Here is a 15,641-nt window from a genome sequence, read left to right as displayed (position 1 = left end):
TAAAGATGCTCTTGAGATGAAAAGATAGAAAGAAAACATGGGGGGGGGGGAGCTTTGTTGCCAAGGTCCAAGATTAAAAAACAAACAAACAAAAAAACACCTCTTATTCCTTAGGGATCAATAGTAGAAACCACCCAATGGTGGTAGAGGCACTTTTCTTTTGAGGAATATTCCTTGAGGTTGTCTGAATGCTTTATTAAAAAATAAACACTCTCCAAAAAAAAGTAAAGTGTCCTTCGAGTCTCTTGTACTCTCTGTGTGGCCCTTGGCAAGAGAATTTCTTAAGATCTTAAGGAAAGAGTTCTACCACTTGTGACCGTTGAAGACAGATCTTTCTGCCTAGATACTAGCTCTCTGACTGATTTACTAGTTATGTTGGTGTTCTAAGAGCCAAACAATATGAAACAAAGAAATAAATACATAATAACCCTGAGGTGATATAGATTTTTTTAAAAAAAATTTCTACCTTAGAATTGATACCATCAGTTTCCAGTGAAAAGTGGAAAGGGCTAGACAAATTGGGATTAAGTGACTTGCCAGAATCACCCAGCTAGGAGATGTCTGAGACCAACTTTAAACCCAGGACCTCCTGTCTCCATGCCTAGCTCTCTACCCAGTGAACCACCTAGCTGCCCCAAGGTGATAACAGATTTAAAGAACCAGAACTCTTTTTTTCCCTTTCCCTCTCCCTCCCTCCCTCTCTCAATGTATATATAACAAAAAACAACAACAAAAAACAAACAACTAATGTTAAAAAATAATCAAAAGAAGAAGGAAGGATAACCAAGACACCTAAAAATGACATCTTACTTGCATCTTTGTTGTTTGCTAAGTCTTTTGGTGCTGACTCCTTAAAGGCTAAATAAAGGGGTTGGGGTAGGAGTTTGTCCTTTGTTTTGTTTTTTTTTTTTGACTAACTACTTTTGATGAAAGTTTTAAAGTTTTCAGTGAACCAACTAACATTAAGAAAGAACGTGTCAGTGGAGTGGACATAATTAGTCATTCTAGGGTGTATTTTAGGCATGTCCATTTTGAGTAGCCCTGAATTGGAAACAGCTTTCCTAAGGAGAGAAATCCACCCTGGGTGTGGTGGCTTCAGGGTTGGCAGGGCCTTCCCTCCACCCCCTATCCCTGCTGTAAGTTCAGTGGATGACTTACTGAAGTCTAGGTTGGGCAGCCTGCCCAGTCTCCTAGTCAGGGAGGGAGAGGGATTGGGAAAGAAGGAAGACCAAGGAGGAGAGGCAGGGGAAGGAAATGTATAACAAATGTTGATAGGAACCACTGTTATTTTCCAGATTCTCCACTTCTCCTTTTAATGAATGATGCTCATTCCTAGATCTTCAGACACAAGTATAGGGGCTAGTTAAACTCAGGAGAGCAAAAGCACCCAGGAGGTGATGGGATTCCCTCCCCCTGACTAAGCCTGCCTAAATGTAGCATCCTGACTCTAAAAGCAGAGTGAAACTCTCCCGTACATTAATAACAGATTTCTTACAAAGGGCTAAAATGAAATTGTTTCTCAGAATATGTGAGAAGCATACAGAAATGTAAACTTTACTAAACTAAATGATTTCATTAAATATAGAAAGAATTCCTTTCTAAATACAAAACATTTAAGAAAATGGAAGGATTGAGGGGTGCTAAGGGAATATCACCAAGGTCAGCTTTGGACATGTGCCTAGAGTTATGTGTGGTCAAAAGTGAGAGCAACAACAGACACAGACTGTGTTAAAGATGGATTGGGGCAGGAAATAAAAAATATACAGTAGTCATATAGTAGCCAAAATAAACAAGGGGGTCAGGGATGGGAGCAGTAATTATTTTTCCCTACCTCCACTTCACATTTAACTAGAAACGTACCAACTAATCTACAAGAACAACACAACGAATCTTACGTGCCTCTCCTGAACCTCAATTAGAAAATCCTGGTGGGAATAGTCTTTTCTCTGCAACTGATAATTCACCATTCCAGCTTCCATACCTTTTCACAGCACTGTTTGGGAATCAGAGAATGTAGGGTCCAATTCCCAGTTCTAACAGCTTGCTACCTGATGGCCTCTAAGGTTTGTTCCTTCCAGTTCTATGAGTCTATGACCCTTTCCACTTATCTAGCCAAGCTTCTTACCCTCTTTTGCTTCCAGCCTCCCTAGGAAATCTAGTTAGACCTGGGAAGATTTGGTTAAAGAGTTGAAAATGTACTTTTCAAAATATTTAAAGTGCATTTTGCATATTTCCCATATCTCCCATTTGTTATATTTCTGATAAATGATTGTTAAACTGTCTCTCCCTTTAGTTCCCAGAAGAACTATGTCTAATGTTTTTCATTCTTTACTTTGTTTAGCATAATCTCATGCTCACACTAGGGGCTCAACAAATATTTACTGACCAACTCAGATGACCCTATGAAGAGATGGACCATCTGTATAAATACAAAATGAAAGGGGGTAAAGGGAAGGAAGATACAAAAATAACAACAGGAAAGGTCTCTCACTGAGTTGTTTTGTCTCTGATAGAGACACTTAAGGAGACACATATAGGGAAAACTATATTGAAACTTATGCATCAGGAAAGTCATTTCTCTTGTCCACAAAAATACTGAACTAGAATTGAAAATTTAATTCAAGAAACTTATAGCAGAATGGAAGGGGGTATGGGTGCCAATTCAGATTCCTACTTATAGCACCCAAAGACTATTGTATATCCATATAAATGTGAACTCTTTGGGGAATTGGGGTGCTTTTGTCTTTCTCTGTATCTCCAGTATTTAGCACAGTGCTTTAATAAATAATTTTAGATGGACTGCCTCCTTTCTCCTTTTTCTATACTTATATTTAATATCTAACTAGCTTTTCTTTATACAAATAAAGACCAACCTTTCTCTACTTAACCTCTTTCTTTAAAAAAAAAAAAAACCCTTATCTTTTGCTACTATCACTACTAAGAATCAGTTTCAAGGCAGAAGAAAAGGACTAGGCAAATTGGGTCTGAAGCCACATTTGAATCTAGGGCCTGTCATCTCTTAGTCCCAGCTCCCTATCCATTGAGCCACCTAACTATCTCCCCATGTACCCTTCTTAGAGATTATATCTATCAAATATATCCTTTTGCTATATTAGATCATTTGCCGTCCATTTGAACTCTGGTTTCCTCTAAGTCCCAACTAAATCCCATCTTCATTAGGAAGCCTTTCCCAGGCCCCTTCCCCTTTAAGTCTAGTGCCTTCCCTCTCTAAATTATTTTCTATTTATCCTGAATAGGGGCAGCTTAGGTATTCAAAGTGGATAGAGAGGGGTCAGTAATACTTGAGTTCAAATCTGATCTTTGACACTTACTAGCTGTGGGATCTTGGGCAAGTAAACCCCGTTCGTCTCAGTTTCCTCATTTATAAAATAAGCTGGAGAAGCAAATGGCAAACCGCTACAGTATCTCTGTCAGGAAAACCAGTTAGAGTTTGACACAATTGAAAGAACTAAACAACAACAAAATTTATCTTGTCTATGTATTTGCTTGCTTACTGTCTCCCATTAAGATTTTGAACACTTTTGCCTCTTTTTGTATCTCCAGTGCCTGGCATAAAATAAGTACTTAATAAATGTTTGATCCATTATTCAGATTCCATTTCAGGCTTATTCCTGGTATTCATATTCTTAAGAAAGTTCCTGAAGAGAAGTGGGTACATGGTCTCAAATGAAATAGTTTAGTGAGAGATCTTAACAGACATCAGATGAGTTTGTAAATTAAACAAATGTATGTTTCTCACAAATCCCAATCATTCTTCAGAAACTTCTTACAAAAAGACTTGGCCAAGGTTTCTTATATTTTTGAATGATATTTCAAGGGTTTTTTTATGTCTCCTTAGTTCAGTTTGGAGAATTTTTCATTTATAATCTCAGCTGAATCCTCATTACTGCTCAGTAATCTTTCTTTTTTAAAGTTTTATTGGTTCTTTACCTCATTCCCCACAGTAACTGTAGTAAAGCTTTTCTAATTTCAAGCCCTCAGTCTTGATACTTATATCCTTCACTCCTTCCTTCCTGGTTGAGAGAAGTCTCCCTATTCTTTGATAAATCTTTCCCCTTTTGCCTTTAGATCAGTCCCTCTTCACACTCCACCCGCTCTCACCTTAAGAAAACTTGCCTTCTAAGCCACCACACTTTCCATAGATGTTTTCCTAACTCTTTTCCTCCTTCATTTATTAGATCGAAGATTCTGTCCCTTGTCTAAATTAATAATAAAATAAAATAAAATAAAAAAGATTCTGTCCCTTGACAATATTACTCTCTATTTTTGCCCTTAGAAACCTAGTTCATTTTCACTAGTTTTTACCTCTACACAAGTAACTGAAATATAGGTACCCCTTGGCTACCCAGTTCTTACTTCTCTTCTAACTTCCATATTCAAAGGATCTCCACTTGAAAATTCCTCCAGAACTTCAAATTAAACTGGTGAAAAAAATGAGACTAATTTTTTTCACTAGATCGGTTCCCCCTTTTGTCTTTTTTTTTTTAGTGACACTGTTAAGTTGTATAATGTCTAACATCTAAAAATTTTGTGTTGCATGTTTCTCAATAATAGTAACAACAATAATAGCTAGTATTTATGTAATTCTTCTGGGCAAGCAAAGCACTTAATATAGCTTAACTCACTGAACTTCACAACCATGTGATGTAGGTGCTAATATTAAATCCATTTTATTAATAAGGAAATTGAGGCAGACAGACTGGCTAAGGTATGATTCAAACTCAGGCCATCCTAACACCAAATTCTGTATTCTACAACTGTACCACCCAGCTCCTTCATTTCTCTCATATCTCTCATTTGCAAATGATTGCAAAGTCAATTCTACTACCTTGTTTTTTCTCCAATTTATTGTCTCTATCTCCATACCATTAGTATAGTCCCTCATTCTACCTGAGCTGGATTATTGGAAAACCCTCCTAATAGGTCTTCTCACTTCCATTCTCATAATCCCACCTACCCCTTCCCTAACCAAATTTTATATTTACTGTTAGGCATATCTTATACTTTAATCTGATAATGTTACTCCTCTCAAAAATCTGCAATAATTCCACCTTACTGACAATGAATAAAAATTAAATTCCTTTGCCTGACATTCAAAGTATAATCTTACCTTTCCAGAATCCAGAATCATCAATGCAGATATTGTATAGTCCAGCTACCCTGGTATTCCAAAAAAGACATGGGTTTTATGATCTAACAGAATTTAGACATGAAAGAAAACTCAAAAGTAATCTACACCAATCTATATCCAAAATGAATTTTAAATACAATATAAGCTTGAAGACTTCCAACAGAGAGAATCTACTAATTCCGGAGGCAACAGATATTTTTGGACATCTCTAATCTTTAAGAATTAATTGTAATAGATAATTGCAGGATTACAAAGAATAAGTATGACCACAAAGAAGGCCTAATGGAAGACATTTTCTACCGCTCCTTTGCAGAAGTGGGAGTCCATGGGTTTAAAACATATAAACATTTATATATATATATATATATATATATATGTATATATATATACATATATATATATGTATATATATATACATATACACACACACATATATATATATTTAGACTTTTTTGATGTGTAGATCAAATTTGTTTTTCTTCTTTAAAAAACATATATGCGATGGCTCTTGAAGAAGAAAGGAGAAGGAAGGATATTGGGAGAAATTTAGATAATAACAAAATATATATAATAAGAAAAATTAGAAAAGAAAAGATCACTTATCCTGTTTTTCCAGATGAGTAAACAAAAACAAAAGAGGATAAAGGGTGAAGTCCAAGACTGTACCAGTAGAAAGTAGCAGAAGAATAATTTAACCTGTATCCAAATATAGTGTTCTTTCTGTGCAAATTCATGATGATGAACTTGCTTAAGTTTTATAATATGGGATTAAGAGCCAAGCTTCATACAGGAGGCACCAAATTGTCTACATGTATAGAATAGACCTATGCACAATGACTAAAACGGTCCTGATAGTACTGCAGGAATGAAGCATCTCCATTACCTATGACTTCACTTCTTATATTTTATAAGGACAATAAGCCTTCTTTTAAAATCACATAACTAGATATTTAATAGAACTTGCATCATTCTTAAAACACTTGTCTATGAGACTGGAAGGACAACAAGCAAGCAACTTGTGCTAATTTCCTGAGCTATCTGTAACTATCAAGCCTCCTAGAAATACTAACATTATAATATTCTATGGTAGTCTTTTCAGCCAACCAGATCCAACCAAGTTGACTGTCAGATCAAGGAACTGCAAACCGAGTGGGTAGTCAGAAGAAAAATTGCTTGTGGCATCAAAGCCATTCACTAGTCTAAGTTAGCTGCCTCTAAAGAATATTCTTGTGAGAAAATTATTTTAGTCCATCTTTTCCTTTTTGAAAAGACTTTCTGGAACAGATCCAATGCTAGCACATTCAGGAATTTATTAAAATGAACACATAGACTGAACTTATGATCTGAAATTGATTCTGATATGGGAAAGTCTGGGTAGCGCTTTAACACAACATTCCAGACTTATCAGCATAATCTTCCAAAGGCACTACTTTTGCCATGGAAACTGAGCCTTAGTCAAGAATCCATAATGATTATGTAGAACTATTCCAGGAAAAGAAACTTCTATTAATTACAGTAGACTTCTCCAAAGGGATTGGAAGTATACTTAGTTTCATCACAATCCCTTCTCTAAAGTCATCAACTCTGGTCCAAGTATTATAAATGACAAATTCCCAGATCTGATGATTTCTAACAATAGACCACATTTGCCTCAGTTTATTTAAAAAATGTAAGTAGAAACATTATCTGAACTGGTATTACCATGCCTTAATACCTTTATGCAAATATTTGGCTTTAAAAGGGTTGCCTTGACCACTAGAGATTGAGCAACAACTAGACTGGTCAGTTATCTCATCATTCCTTGTTCGCAGGATTATAGAATTCAGAGTTGAAGGGACCTTAATGATCATAGTGTCCAATTACTCGACATTTATTAAGCATATACCATGCCCCATTCACTATGCTAAGTGTTATATGGAAAATCTCACTTTATAGAGGCAGAGGTGTGAAACAATTTCTCCAAGGTCATTTGGTTAGGGGAGGCAGCATATGAAGCCCAGTCCTTACTCCATATCAAGTGCTCTCTCTACTGAAGCACATTTCAACAGGAGTCAGTTCACTGAAGAAATAATGGGGCAACTATGGGCAGACTTAACTGAAACATTTTGAGCTACATTTATCTGAGGACGCATAGGATAAACAATGAAAGCAATAATTATTCCTGGGCCCAACTGCTAAAATGAAATCAGCATGCTAACCTTAAAAGAAGACTGTCCCCTGCACCTTCTTGATTGAAAGGATTACAATGGCAGACATATACCCTATAAGAGGTCAAAACAAGAAAGAAACATCCAATATATACCAACATATTCAGTGACACTTTTTATGATAATAAAGAAGTGGAAACCCAATTGGGAAATTATCTAAACTGCAACATATTACTAGAATGGAAGAGTATATCATTGGTAGGGTCAAAAAGAGGGGAGGGAGAAAGGAGCCACGATTAATCTGCACAGAGATGCCTCTGTGTTCTGCTGAAGGCCTCAGCAAGGCTTCTCTGTGAGAATTATTCATGGCTCCTTTCTCCCTTTCTTCTTTTTGACCCTATCATATCATGCAGTAAGAGATGAAGAATATGAGGAATTCAAAAGAACAGGGGAAAATCTGTATGAAATGATACAGAATGAAGGAAACAGCAAGAACAACCTACACGATGATCACAGCAGAAGAATGGACAGCAAAGGTGCTCATATTCTGGGAAATTAATGTTTAATCGTGGTTAGAGAACAGAGAGAGAAACAAACCTCTTTTTATAGCAGAGGAGAAACTGTTGCCTAGAATGTGAGATGCAGTCATTGAAACAGCTTTTATTTCACTCGTTTTATTTATTATAAGGGAAAGCTCAACAGAAATCAATATTCTATCCAGAAATAGAGAAAGTATGAATAAAACTGATTTTAAAATCAAAGATCCTGCTGCCTAAAGGGCCCAGTTAGGCACTTAAGGGGGGAGATGATGAGAATGAGATAACAATAAGAATAATAATGTGAACATTTCATTACAATAGCCAGATGAAATAAGTGCTATTGTTATTATTATTATTCACATTTTTACAGATGAGAAAACTGAGGCTCAGAGAGATTAAATGATTTCACCGAGCTAGTACTTAGCAGAATACTGATATGAACCCTTTCCTAATACCAGAACTTGAAGTGATAATTAGATGAGCTACCCCAAAGCCTTCCTAAACTTTTACTATTTATTTTTCATTCATTCTTGTTAGGTAAAGGGAAAGTGGTGGTTTCAGGACAGTAGTAGTAGTAGTAGTAAGAAAGAGATTGATTACTTGGTTGGGATATATGGGTGGACCAAGGGTAGAAGATGCTATAGAAGAGTGAGGGTAGATTCCCCCCCACCCCATTCCCTTTTTTTCTGTTTTGCATTTTCCTCATTGTTTCAGATTTTGGACACCATTTACTTGATGAAAACTCCTTGTCTTTTTTTTTAATAGATGACAATATTAGGTTCATTGTGGTTTCTTTTCCCTCACACAGAACTTATGCATATGTTTTAATTATTTATATTTCTATCTGTGTGTATAAGTTCTACTATGCTACTGAAATTTAAAATTGAACTAAGCCTTTTGGGACACCCTATATCTGCTCCCACATATATCTCTATACATTTTCATTTTTTCTTTTTTTTAGTCACATGAAAATTCATCTTTACTATGAAATTTTATTTACTTTTTCATGTATTGCTCTATCCACTCTGCTACCTAGCTGCCCCTGCAAATAGTGATGTTTTATTTTTTTTAAACCTTTACCTTCTATCTTACAATCAATACTAAGTATTAGTTCCAAGGCAAAAAAGCAGGAAGGGCTAAGCAAACAGTTAGACAACTTGCCTTGGGTCACATAGCTAAGAAGTATCAGAAGCCAAATTTGCACCCAGTTCCTCCAATCTCTAGGTCTATCTATTGAGTCACATAGCTGACACCAAGGAGTATTTTTACAGATAAAAGAAAAAAGGGAAAAAATCCACTTTAACCAGGAAATACATTTAAAAAGTCTGAAAATATGTGCACTGTGAAAAGCTTCAGGGTCTCTCACCTGTATCACATTCATTTATGAATACATCCCTCCTTCCTCCCCTACCCAGAGTTTTCCTTTATAACAAAAGTTTTAAAATAAAAAGGGAAAGGAATAGAATATTAATGGACATTCTTTCATGGCTTTTCATTCTCTAAATCCTGTTATATGCTAAAAGCACTGTGCCAAGTACTAGGGATCCAAAAACAAAGAATGGAATAACCCCTACTCACATGGAGTTTACATTCTAAGGAAGGAGATGGGGAAAGCAAGTACTTATATGAGTATATGCAGCATAGATATAAATAAGTGGAAAGACAAATGCCAGTTATTTGGGATGGAAGGGCTCTAGAATCTGGGAGGAGAGGATCAAGAAGGGCCTCTTGTTGGAGGTGGTGACTGAACTGAGACTTGAGGGAAAAGAGAGTCTCTGAAGGGGAAGTGAGGAACAAGTACATTCTGGGCATGGAGGACAGAGATGAGAGACTGAGTTTCAGGTATAACTCTTTTTTTCCCCTTGGAGGAATTTTGAGCAAGTTTAAAATTTTCAAAGATAGAGGGGTGAGGAGGGTTTTGGAAAGGCCTACATATAAGTAATTTGCAAATTCAGTTTTAATAATAACAAATATAACTAATTTCCATAGCACCATAAGATTTTCATGTCCCTTTATTTTTTTTTTAGTTTAGTTTAGTTTTTTGGTTACAATACTCACTTTATTTCCCTCTATCCTCTCCACCCACCCTTCCCACAGCCGTTCATGTCCCTTTAGATAAATTATATCAGTTTATCTTAGCTATTTGGCACAACAACTAGATAGGACAACCAGATGATCTAATAAGTACATTAATTGCTGCATCCTATAGGACTGAAGCTAGGAAATAGGTATGCAAACCCCAAATTCCAGTTTCTGTCTCATCAACACTTAAATTTGAGTCATTCTAGATGATTCTGTGCTATTCAGAATACAGGCACAAGTTTCCTTCATGAACGTTACAGGTTCAGCATAAAACACTAATGAATGAGGCAAAACAATGTTTGAGCAAAAAAATTTTTTGAAGGTTTTGAGGTTTTTTTCCTTGCACATACCAACGTAATATCTTTAGATCATACTAACCTCTCTGTGTCTCAGTTGTAACTTACTAAATGGTGAGACAGAGAAAGCTGATTTATAAGAACTTTTATATTCCAAAGACTAACTCATGCCTCTCATGTGGCAAAGATTAAAAAGGAAAATGATAGATGTTAGAGGGACTATCGGAAAACAGGTACATTGATGCACTGAGTGGGCACCTATGAATCGGTACGATCATTCTGGAAAGCAATTTGAAATTAATTATAACCAAAAAGTTACTAAATGGTACATGCCCTTTGATGCAGGTATGCAAGGCTTAATTTTTTTGTGGTGGCAAAAAGTTATAAACTAAAAGGATGCCTGTAACCTGAGGAATGGCTAACTAAGTTGTGACACATGAATGTGGTGGCATACTTTCGTGCTGCAAGAAAAGAGGAAATAAATGATTGAAAAGAAATATGGAAAGACTTCTATGAACTGTGATAAAGTGCAGGGAGCAAAAACAGAATAATTGATACTCTAATACCAATGTTATAAAAACAAATAATTTTGGAGAGTTTTTTTAAAACTGATTAAAGAATTAAATGAATGGTACCAGAAGAACAATTATTCAATAACAATATTATAAAGACAAATGACTGTGAAAGCTATAAGAACTATGATAAATATGTTGACCGTCCATGATTCCAGATGACCAAGGATAAAACATATACCCCCCAGAATGACATATAGGACTACAATCAGTGAGGGAAATTGTTTTATTTGACTGCATTTTTGCTACAAGGACTTTTTTTTTCTTTTATAGTAGGATAGGGGATAGGAAGTAAAAACAAATTTCTGGTATTTATGTATTTATTTTGAGAGAAGAGGTGCTACAAATGTGAACTGTTGCAAGCACTTTTAGATAAAATCACTATATTATTAATTTTGCTTAATTCTTTTACTTTGTAACAAGAGACTTCTTTTTTTTTTTTTTTAATAAAACCCTTACCTTCTGTTTTGGAGTCAATACTGTGTATTGGCTACAAGGCAGAAGAGTGGTAAGGGCTAGGCAATGGGGGTCAAGTGACTTGCCCAGGGTCACCCAGCTGAGAAGTGTCTGAGGCCAGATTTGAACCTAGGATCTCCCATCTCTAGGACTGGTTCTCAATTCACTGTGCTATGTAATAAGAGACTTCTTATAGAATGGGAGTAATCTGTAAACATTTGTAATGTAAAAACAAAACTGATTCTTTTTAAATAGGAAAGAAAAAAAGAGGATAAAAATTAGACTACATGGTTTCTCTACCATTTCCACTGCCTTGTACAAGCACATAAATAGACTTCTAGCTTTATGACCTACATTTTTGCTTTCCTCCAATTTTAAGAACCTGCTGTGTTTTGTCAAGTATTTTCCTTCTAGTGCAAATTCTTTATAGACTTTATAGACTGATGAAGAATGAAATTAGTAGAACCAAGAGAATAATTATTCAATAATAGCAATATTCTAAATACAAAACAAGTCTGAAATACAGAAGAAAACAAAACAGGAGGATTACAAGCAATGTTTTAATTTCCTGGCTCTGGCAAAAGTTAGCTTTGGATAACAGAAACAGCCTAAGTTTCTCTAGGACTGAGGGACAAAAATACTAGGTCTCACTGCAAACCATTCAGGTTGCAAACTGTCCATTCCCAAATTGTACAACTGGCAAAGGGATAATGTTCACACACAGAATCCTGTTAATAGCTTTGTGGAATTTTTCTCTGTTAATACTTCAGTTAACTTTTGTTAAAATGATAGTTAAATCTTTTCCCAAAAAATCAATACATGAGCTTTCTCAGATATTCTGCTTAGATAAGATGATTATGGAAACAATCAAAACTTTCATTTCTAGCAGCTTTAAAACAGTCTACACATGCTACTGAATACTACAAATTCCTTCGTCAATTTAACTTTTCTAGTTTCTTCCATTTAGGAAACCAAAGTTCCACTGTTATTTGGGGGTCCTTGAAAAAGAATCTTTAAAAGGGCCTAAAGTGCACTGCTATTTTTGTTTCATGAGTAGTTCTGTAAGTTTAAGTTGCTGAAGTGACTGGCATCCTGCTCTACATCATTTCTTCTTCCCTCAATTCTTAGAAATTGAAGCGATTGCTTAAGAAATTATAGGGAATGTCATCAGAAGTTCTGCCCTGTATTCACTGTATGCACTGACATAAGGCCAGGAAAGATCGGAATATCACAGGTTTTTAGAGAATTTAGAGAATATTTCATCCTTTCTCCTTAGATAAGGAAACATAGGTCTAGAGAGGCTGAGGGATTTTCCCAAAGTCATCTAGATTTAAATAGGAGCAGTGTAGGGTTGAAAGCTCAGTGTCTCTTGATTCAAGGGCTCCTTCCACTACAAGTTATGCTGTTCAGATCAAAATGAATGGTGTATGGTCTCAGACATTTACCACTCAAAGAGGTTCAAGTTAAACATTAAATACCTGCTACATGCAAGGAACAGTGCTGTATAGATTCTGGGAATAAAAAGATAAAAATGAAAGGGTTCCTGTGCTTGAAGAACTTAAGTTTGAGGAAATGAGGGAAGTGGAAAGTATACAGCATGTATATAAATAAGTTTCATACAAAGGGATTTTGAATGAGAGACCATTAATAATCTGAGAAATGAGCAAAGGTCTCACAGTGAAGATGGTACCCGAGTTGAATTTTTAAAGAAGATTAAAAATGCTGAGAGGTGGAGAGAGAAGATGGGGAGCATTTCAAGCATAGGGATGGCTTGTGAAATGTACAGAGGCAGAACATGAGATAAGTTAGAGAATGGCTGGTAATCCGGGCTGGTTGAAGCTTATGAAATAAGACTATGAAGGGAGGTGGGAGGGACCATAGATTAGGCAGGATCCCAGAAAGAGGGCTGACCTTGGTGTAAAGACCTAAATCCAAGTCCTGCCTCTGGCAGAAACTGACTATGGGATTCTGGGAAATTAACTTTTCAGTGCTCTAACAGTATAAATTCCAGAGAAAGTACTAACCAACCTGCAATGGTAAAGAGAGTTTCCTTCTCTAGAAGTTTCCTATGCCAATGAAATCACAGATCCAATGCTCTGTATCCCTAAAAGCCAAGCTGAAGGGTTTATAATTTAGTCCTATGAGCACTTGGGAGCCACTAAATACTTTTAAGCAGGATATGGATATGGTCAACCCTAAAATATCAGAATATTCATTCACTTGACAGCTGTGTCAAAAAAGACTTAAGTGGAAGAGAGATTAAAAGTATGGAAATCAATAAGGAAGATATTTCATTAACTAAGATTAAAAGACATTTTGGAGTGGTAGAAAGAATTAAATATCCATTAGGTTGATGGTCTCTTCTGAAAAAAATATGAAGTTGAAATATATGAAATCCATGAAAAATGTATGAAGTTGCTTGGAGTTATGACTAAAATATTTTTAAAAAAAGAAAAAACAGCGTTCTAGAAAAGCATTTTGAGTGTCTACTATGTACAAGGCACCATGCTAATATACCTCAAAATATAAAGCAAAGCAATATAATGTGAGCGATGGAGCATTTAAAATTGGAATTGATATCATGTTCAATTTAATCTGTATATAATGTCTTCTGACAAATAAGCTGTCTCATCACCAGGCTTCAGGCTTATAGTCACAATGTTTGATTGGTTATTCTAGAAAAATCATTCATACCATCCTCAAGTCCACACAAATTGCACTTATCAAGCATTTCTCAAGTACAGTTCCAAGCAACATGTAAGAACAGAAAATTTTGTAGGGCCTTATTTTCTCTGATCATCACCCCTTCAGCCTTCAAGTAGACAAGGTGAGGTAAAGGAGTGACATTAACTGGACAATAAAGCTTCTTTGGTGTGGAATGCAGCATGTTAGTGTTGGGAAAAAACATTAGATTCTGAGCCAGAGGACATGGTATCCAATCACCGCTTTACCATTACTTGACCCCGTATGTGACCTTGGACAAGTTAATGCACCTGGCTCAGTTTCTGTTCCTTATCTCTGAAATGAGGGGATTTGACTAGATCTCCACAGGCTCTGGAAACTGTAGGATCCTTTGAGTAGCTTTTTCATTGTAGTTCCATAATTTCAACATACATCAAGCCCCAAGTGAACACAAATTATGGTTATAAAAAGTTCCAAGTTATTTACAACAGAGTAAAAATAATAAATACTTTCACTGAATATCAAGATAGCACCTAGCAAGAACAAGTGGTTTGAAGTGAAGAGGGAGTTAGGGTGGGCTTGAGGAGGAGAAATATACATAATGCTGGAAAAACCATGATAAATCTCAAGCTTTACATTTAATCCTGTTTGACCTTGTTAGTTTTCTCTGTTATGATCATTTAAAATATAGATTTTTGTGAGGAAACCTTTTTTTTAATCCTTGCCTAGCCCTGTGTAACCTGAAAAATTGATTAAAAAATCCTTATTTAACAGAATTAAAATATAGGATTGTCAGGTATAAAAGCAACATACCAAAATTGTTACCAAACATCAAACTGCTCTATTTATAACTAGTAACAAGATTGTTTCACAGTCTAAAATATTTCCTGGGATCACAATCATAGAGGCAAAACAAAACAAAAGGCCTCCACACAAATAGGCACTTTCAAGCCAGCACCAAGCAGTTATTAAAAAGTATGTTATATAATAGAACCAGAAAGAGCCCCAAAGATACATTTTAAATGGCTATGTTTATTGTATTTACTCTAAGAGATAGTTTGAAGGCAAGAGGATTTTTTTGGTAAGGCATACAAACTCTTCCCTGAAATCAGCATCAGATGTTGAAACTGTTTTTGCTTATCTTTGATCTGGCAGGTAAATTCAAACTATTTTTTGATTGGAACATTGTTCTGTTTGATTTGATTTTCATCATGTCACAGAGATAACATATTAATCTAATGTCAATGCACACCATTTACCTCAAATACTTCTAAAACTTGTGCATTCTCCATTATTAACATCTTTGTCCAATCAATCAGCAAACTTTTACTGGGAATCCACTATGTGCCCCAAAATGTGCTGGTGTGTTATGCAAAGCTAAAAAGTACATATAACATAGTTTCTTTTAGACAGACATAACTTTTGGCCCCAATGTGGGCCAATACAGATGTATCATGGATTATCTTGCTTAAGCAAAGAGTTTGTAGTCATAGAATCAAAGACTTTAAGTTTAAAGGGATATCAGTTGGTTATCTAGTCTCAATCCCAATCTATGAGGTGTTTTATGAATCTCAAAATATTATATAAATGCAAAATATTATTATGATCATGAATCTCATCTTTGGGATCTGCAACAAGTGGTCATTCAGCTACTGCCAAAGACTTCTAATGATAGGCAATTCACTCCCTCGCAAGACATTTCATTCTGTATTGGG

At 35.7% G+C, this 15,641-nt stretch overlaps 1 protein-coding gene across 15 annotated transcripts in view; it reads right to left on the bottom strand.

Moving 5' to 3' along the window:
• Positions 1 to 15,641, bottom strand: part of PPFIBP1 (PPFIA binding protein 1) — a 238,084-nt gene that overhangs the window by 108,845 nt on the left and 113,598 nt on the right. Inside the window, exon 1 of one of the 15 annotated variants that reach the window (XM_056797647.1) lies at positions 5,132 to 5,176. The exons of the other annotated variants lie outside the window; for them this stretch is intronic. The gene's annotated coding sequence lies outside the window, so the exon portion shown is untranslated. Of the gene's footprint in view, positions 1 to 5,131; positions 5,177 to 15,641 lie in introns of those variants that run through there. 15 annotated transcript variants of the gene reach the window in all.

Source organism: Monodelphis domestica, chromosome 5, assembly GCF_027887165.1.
Source record: "Monodelphis domestica isolate mMonDom1 chromosome 5, mMonDom1.pri, whole genome shotgun sequence".
Taxonomy (NCBI): Eukaryota; Metazoa; Chordata; class Mammalia; order Didelphimorphia; family Didelphidae; genus Monodelphis; species Monodelphis domestica.
Note: the sequence above shows the minus strand (reverse complement) of the source record. Positions and strands in the feature narration are given on the sequence as shown.